Genomic DNA, 5,862 nt, shown 5'->3' with positions numbered 1-5,862 from the left:
CGTACGCTTTCACTTTACCATTCCCTTAGCATAGCAGTCACCATTTGCAGGAAAATCTATACCTAATTCATCCCAGCACTTTGGTTACACCCACAGATGTGATTTATAAGCCCAGGAAATGGAACATGCACTAACATTCTAGAGGAACATGTGGAGCGACAAGATGGGAGGCTGAGGGCAATAAAACTATATATGAGAAATGAAGGTACAACAAATGTTAATGGAATGGAGTGTGTAGTGAAAAAAATAATGATAACAGGCTCAATTTACCCATTTTGAAGGAGTAGCATGCAGAGTAACTTGAGAGGAACAAGTGGAGTGACAAGATGGGAGGGTGAGAGGAATAAAAATATGAAAGTAACCGAATGCTAATGGAATGGAGTTTGGAATGGTGAAAAAAAAAAAAAACACTGAGATGGTTTGGTCATGTTGAGAGGACGACCAATATATTTATGGCGTATGAGTAAAACTGAAGGTTCTAATAAGGGAATAATAAGTCTACATGGAAGGGGAAGGATAGGAATACGTGGTGATGGTGTTGATGGTGAGTAAGAGCCGAGCTATCACCACGTTATTCACTCCCTCCTCACTTCCTGATCATCTAATTTTTCTTCATTCCTCATTATTCTTCTGTAGGTCCCTTGAGTAAAAGGCTGTGGAACACTGAATTGGAAAGAGAAAGAGTATGGTGTTACGAGGTATATGTGAAAAATACGTTATTCCACAGACAATAGAGTAGGTAGCAGAACTATGTAAATATCTATAGTATTGCTGGGTAGTTAATTACGTATGGTTAGTTAATAGAACTTATCTACACAAGGGATAATTGTATGATACTTGTATGATACTTGCACAAATATTTATGTGTCTATAAAATTATTACTAAATTCCTAACATTACAAATGAAGCAATGAAGCATTACAAACGAAACACTAACGCAAGACTCGTGAACACGAGGCTACAAGTTTCACGGCAGTCCACAAGTAGCCACCACAGTGAACATATCAAGGATAGCTTACACTTCAGCTACGGATTTCTTCACACTATCGAAGCGTCCAAGACTACCGGACTTGGAAATAAAGCATTGCTGCCATGATAAGTACCCTAGACTGAACTGCCGGCCAGTAGGAATAGGAAAGGGTTACTTCAAAATAGAAAACACGACACACACTCACCAGCACACACACATACCACCTTTCAGTGGGAAACATGGACGCCTATAAAACGTAATATTAAAGTCCAGGAGAGTGAGGGAAAATAAAGTGTTTGGAATATGGTGAAGCAAAGTGCGGCGGGACACTGAGATTGCCTTGATAAGTGAAGGGGATACGACACCTTTTGTGGAGGTAATATTGGCTGTTAATCCTTTTTTTCTGCTTCCATTGTCACGTCACGCTCGTCGCTTCCTTTCATCGGGGAATGTAAGAAACTTGGTATTATCAAAAGAAGAAAACTAATGAAAGCAAGATTATGAAAATGTCGCAAAGTCGGATTTCAGGAAAGAAAAAAGCTGGATATTGAACAAGAGACGGAAAGAGAGACAAAAAAAAAAAGAAGAAATAAGTGCTGACAAATTATTTATACGATAAATGAAGCAATAAAAAGAACAAAAAGAGGATGGGAGGAGCAAAACTACAAAGTAATGTTGAGGGATGCAGAAAGAAAAATAAAAACGGGCACGGGATTTTATCAAGCTGCTGAAAATTAAGAATGCAAAACATTTCATGGCCAAAATAAATATTTCTTCATTCAGGATCACGATTCCATTAGTGTCATGCAAGTCACGAGATGGTTTTGATTCACCTTGAGGGATTAGGAGCAGCAAGGTGAGGCCGACCCAACCCAGGTGACGCTCCATGGTGGCCGAGAAGGTCACGGCTTGGCGGAAGGGGGAGGGAGAGGGGTGGGGGGGGAGCGGAGACAGGAAGTGATGAACGTGGCACTCTTTCCCACTGGCTTCCTCCACGTAATATCCTCAGCTGTTGGTGGTGATGATGGCGTTAGTGTGTGCTGTCTCTGGTGAGTGTTCCCCTTTTTAATATATATCTTCTTTGCGGCACAGTTAATATTTAAGCTTTGTAAGAGCAGTACATAATTTAGTTCTATGACTGGAATCACGGAAGCGAAAATAATGCACTCACTTCGCTTTCAAAACTGTTAAATCTCTGCGATCATAAACTGACTATGAATAAAATGCAATCATAAACTGACTATGAATAAAACTAAAACTTGAAAGATGTGGGAGAAAGTTTGAAATGATTCGTCTGTTTAAACTGGATGCTTTTTTCTCTCTCTCTCTCTCTCTCTCTCATGGATTGTTCGTGAGTGCAGAGATACAGTAATTTTTAATCAGGTTCCTCTTTTAAACTCTTTATACTATTAGATCACTTCCCCTATCTCGCCGGTCGCTACCCTCAGGTCAAGCCCCGGCTAGCCGCCTCGCCACGTTACCCCCGTCTTGACTCCGCTTGCTTTGAGTCGTGAGGCTCCACGAGGCACCTGCCGAGTCGATGGCAGAACTGCCCGCCCCAGGACCCGGGGCCAGGAGCAGTTCACACTAGGCTCTCTCTCTCTCCGCCGCCTTCAACCTGAACCTGCTGGGTCACCCTTATCATGGTGATTAGACGAAAGTGGCTGACCAAGTGAAAACACAGGGCGCTTATCTCAACTGCTTAACATGGATTCACGTAACGTATTAATTCTCTAAAACCTAGCTTCGGTTCTCCACCCTTTTTCTCCCTCCTTTAGATAGGACCTTTAGCAGTTATGCATGTTAGGCTTTTCTGTTAGTTTATGAGCTGAACGGGTTCGGTAGCCCTATTACAATTCTTATTTTTGTAGAAGTTATAAGCTATGTTGTTATTTATCATATATTATTTCTTTAAATGTTACGTGATCGTAACAATAATAGTCATACCATTAAAACTTGTCATACCATGCAAATTTCTTCTTTTATTATTTATTTAAATGCTACGTGATCGTAATAATAATAGTCATACCATCAAAACTTGTCATACCATGCAAATTTCTTCTTATATTATTTCTTTAAATGCTACGTGATCGTAACAATAATAGTCATACCATTAAAACTTGTCATACCATGCAAATTTTTTCTTATATAATTTCTTTAAATGCTATGTGATCGTAACAATAATAGTCATACCATTAAAACTTGTCATACCATTAAAACTTGTCATACCATGAAAATTTCTTTTATCTGATATTTTCTTCTATGCAGCATCTTTGAATTTTTTGCTTTTAAATCATAATAGGGAGATATTTATTAAATCCACATTTTTCATAGTCTCTTTTCATAGTCTCGGCATATTTTTGTTTCATGTATTATTAACTGTCGTACTTTTCATATTTTCTCTATCTGATGTTTTCTTTCTATTATCCTTCGCCGTTCGATTTTTATCTCTTGCATGTGATGATGGGGAATTATTTAGACATTTCACACTAGCTATATCCCATCAATTTCAAACTTTCTCTGTTTTCCTATCATGTTTCTTGTCTAGTCTTAGTTTTCTAGGGAATAATCAATCACCAAGCATTTCAAACTTGATAATCTTGGTACATTTCCTATGCCTGACATTCTCGTATTATGTTTGTTGTCGCAGTGTTCAAGGGAAATCATTTATCAAACATATTTTATGCTAAGAATCTCAGCACATAAGTTTCATGTCTGGGGAACTAATGGTCTGTTTTCCATGCAGGTGTGAGATGTCACCACTTCACAATCCCATGAACAGCCCACAAGAATCTCTACTAACACCTGCTACTGCACCACTGGCATCTGGTTATCAAATGATGCTGCTTCCTTAGGCCTGACGTTCTCCATTGCAATCAAGGAGTCCTGTCGCTACCTTCAAGCCTGAGAAGTGTTAAGAAGTTTCATCAGGAAGGAAAGTGCAGCAGGAAAAGGTCCTGGTACAAGACTTCTACATTGCAATCAAGGAAGACTTAAATCTCAGCAATAAGAGGAGTGGGAGTCGAGCAGGAGGAAGATCATCAAGCAAATAACAGCAGGAAGAGTATGAATTCCCTTCAAGTTGTGGTGGGACTTGCAGAGGCTTGGCAGTTTCATTCACGTTGACATAAGAATCGGCATGTGTCCAAAGCTTGCCTGGTACAAGAAGAGTTTTCTGCTTCAGTCTGAGAAGGAAGAATGTAAGAAGTCCCTCTTCCAAGTAGAGATCAATAAGCATCACCACCTTCAGGACTGGCAGTTGTACATTCCAGCACTTCATTAATGGAAACAAGGAAAATAAATGCCATGTTCATCTGTCCTATTTATTTTAACTTGCCAAATACACTAAAAATGTGGTAAAACAATAAAACTATCTTGTGTACCACCATCAGGCACACATAATTATGCAATCATGCTATGTGAATAATGATGTCTTGTGTAGTGTAAATAAACATTTTCTGGTGTAAAAAAAATTCATGCCCTGAAAAACAAAAGCCAGGATTGACCCAAAACCAGTCGTCTAGTTTAAGGTGCAGTTTGCACATAGAGAGAGCAACACTATTGTCGCTCGGACAGGACCTCTATGTGCAAATCACACCTTAAACTTGGTCAATCCTGGCTTTTTAAGGGCAGGAATCATTTTACCACCAAATATTTATTTAGACCAATATATATATATACGAGTATATATATATATATATATATATATATATATATATATATATATATATATATATATATATATATATATATATATATATATGGCAATAAATATATGGCAATAAATATAAAGTAAATAATGTGTGATTGTACTGGCTGTAGACATCCTCCTCCTCCATTTGGCTTTCTTCCTGGCATCAGACCCTGTGCAAGGCAGTACACCCAGCACTGGCTGTAGACACCCTCCATTTGGCTCTTCCTGACTTCGGACCCTGTGATGAAGCACCACCAGTCTTGAGTGGCAGCTGTGGCACTAGGCAGGAAGGACACCCAGCACTGGCTGTAGTAGACATCCCCTCCATTTGCTTCTTCCTAATATCAAATCCTGTGATGAGGCAGCAACACCAGCCAGGGAGGACACCCAGCACTGGCTGTAGACACCATCCATTTGGCTCTTCCTGACATCAGACCCTGCAATGAGGCACCATTGGCTTTGATTGTAGACAGGATGTGTGCACTGCCAAATCTCTGCAAAAAAAAAAAAAAAAAAAAAAAAAAAAAAAAGTAATACAACTTAAGGAAAATTATGAAGGAAAATTATGAAGATAGTAAACTTTTTCTACATCACACACACACACACACACCAATTCCTCACTCAAACCACAAACTTTTTACTTTTCCCTTTAATAGCCTATGACCCAACCTACACATTCCTGAAACACTCCACAATTCTTCCATATCTATTTATACCCATGAATTCCCCGAATCACCCCTACTACAGTCAGTGAATGCCGATCTTACATCAGGGCTGCAAAGGCTACTTAGGGAGAGCATCTTACTTAGACCATTCAACAAGCATAAAAAATGGGCAGGGACATATCGACTCATTCAGACATCAAGTGCATCTCTTCTCCTCACTCACGTCTATAGCAGCAATGACCACCACTACTTACCAGTGTCAGTATGTTTAGTGATGCATAATTGGCTTTTTTCTCAGGTTGAAACATATTTTGTTCTGCTCATTTTGTGGTGTTTGTAGTGATGAATGCAAGACAGGTCATGGTGATATTATTCAATCATAAATCTTCACATGCCAGGCTTGAATGGTGTTGATATAGCAAAACAAGTGAATTAGAATACATGAAACTTTTGGAATCTTGTATGAAAATTAGCCAAGTGAGGCACTGAGGAATTGTCTTTACACAGGCACAGTGGTGGCATCCCACTGCTTC

At 39.2% G+C, this 5,862-nt stretch overlaps 1 long non-coding RNA gene across 1 annotated transcript; it reads left to right on the top strand.

The window, feature by feature from the left end:
* The first annotated feature begins 962 nt into the window (after nt 1–962).
* On the top strand, nt 963–4,288 carry LOC135112547 (uncharacterized). The gene is made up of 3 exons (XR_010274442.1): nt 963–2,019; nt 2,419–2,687; nt 3,717–4,288. It is a non-coding gene; the product is annotated as an uncharacterized LOC135112547 (long non-coding RNA).
* The last annotated feature ends 1,574 nt before the right edge of the window (nt 4,289–5,862 follow it).

The sequence above is a fragment of the Scylla paramamosain genome, chromosome 24, assembly GCF_035594125.1.
Source record: "Scylla paramamosain isolate STU-SP2022 chromosome 24, ASM3559412v1, whole genome shotgun sequence".
NCBI lineage: Eukaryota > Metazoa > Arthropoda > Malacostraca > Decapoda > Portunidae > Scylla > Scylla paramamosain.
The sequence above is the reverse complement of the archived record's forward strand: the minus strand, read 5'-3'. Positions and strand labels throughout refer to the sequence as shown.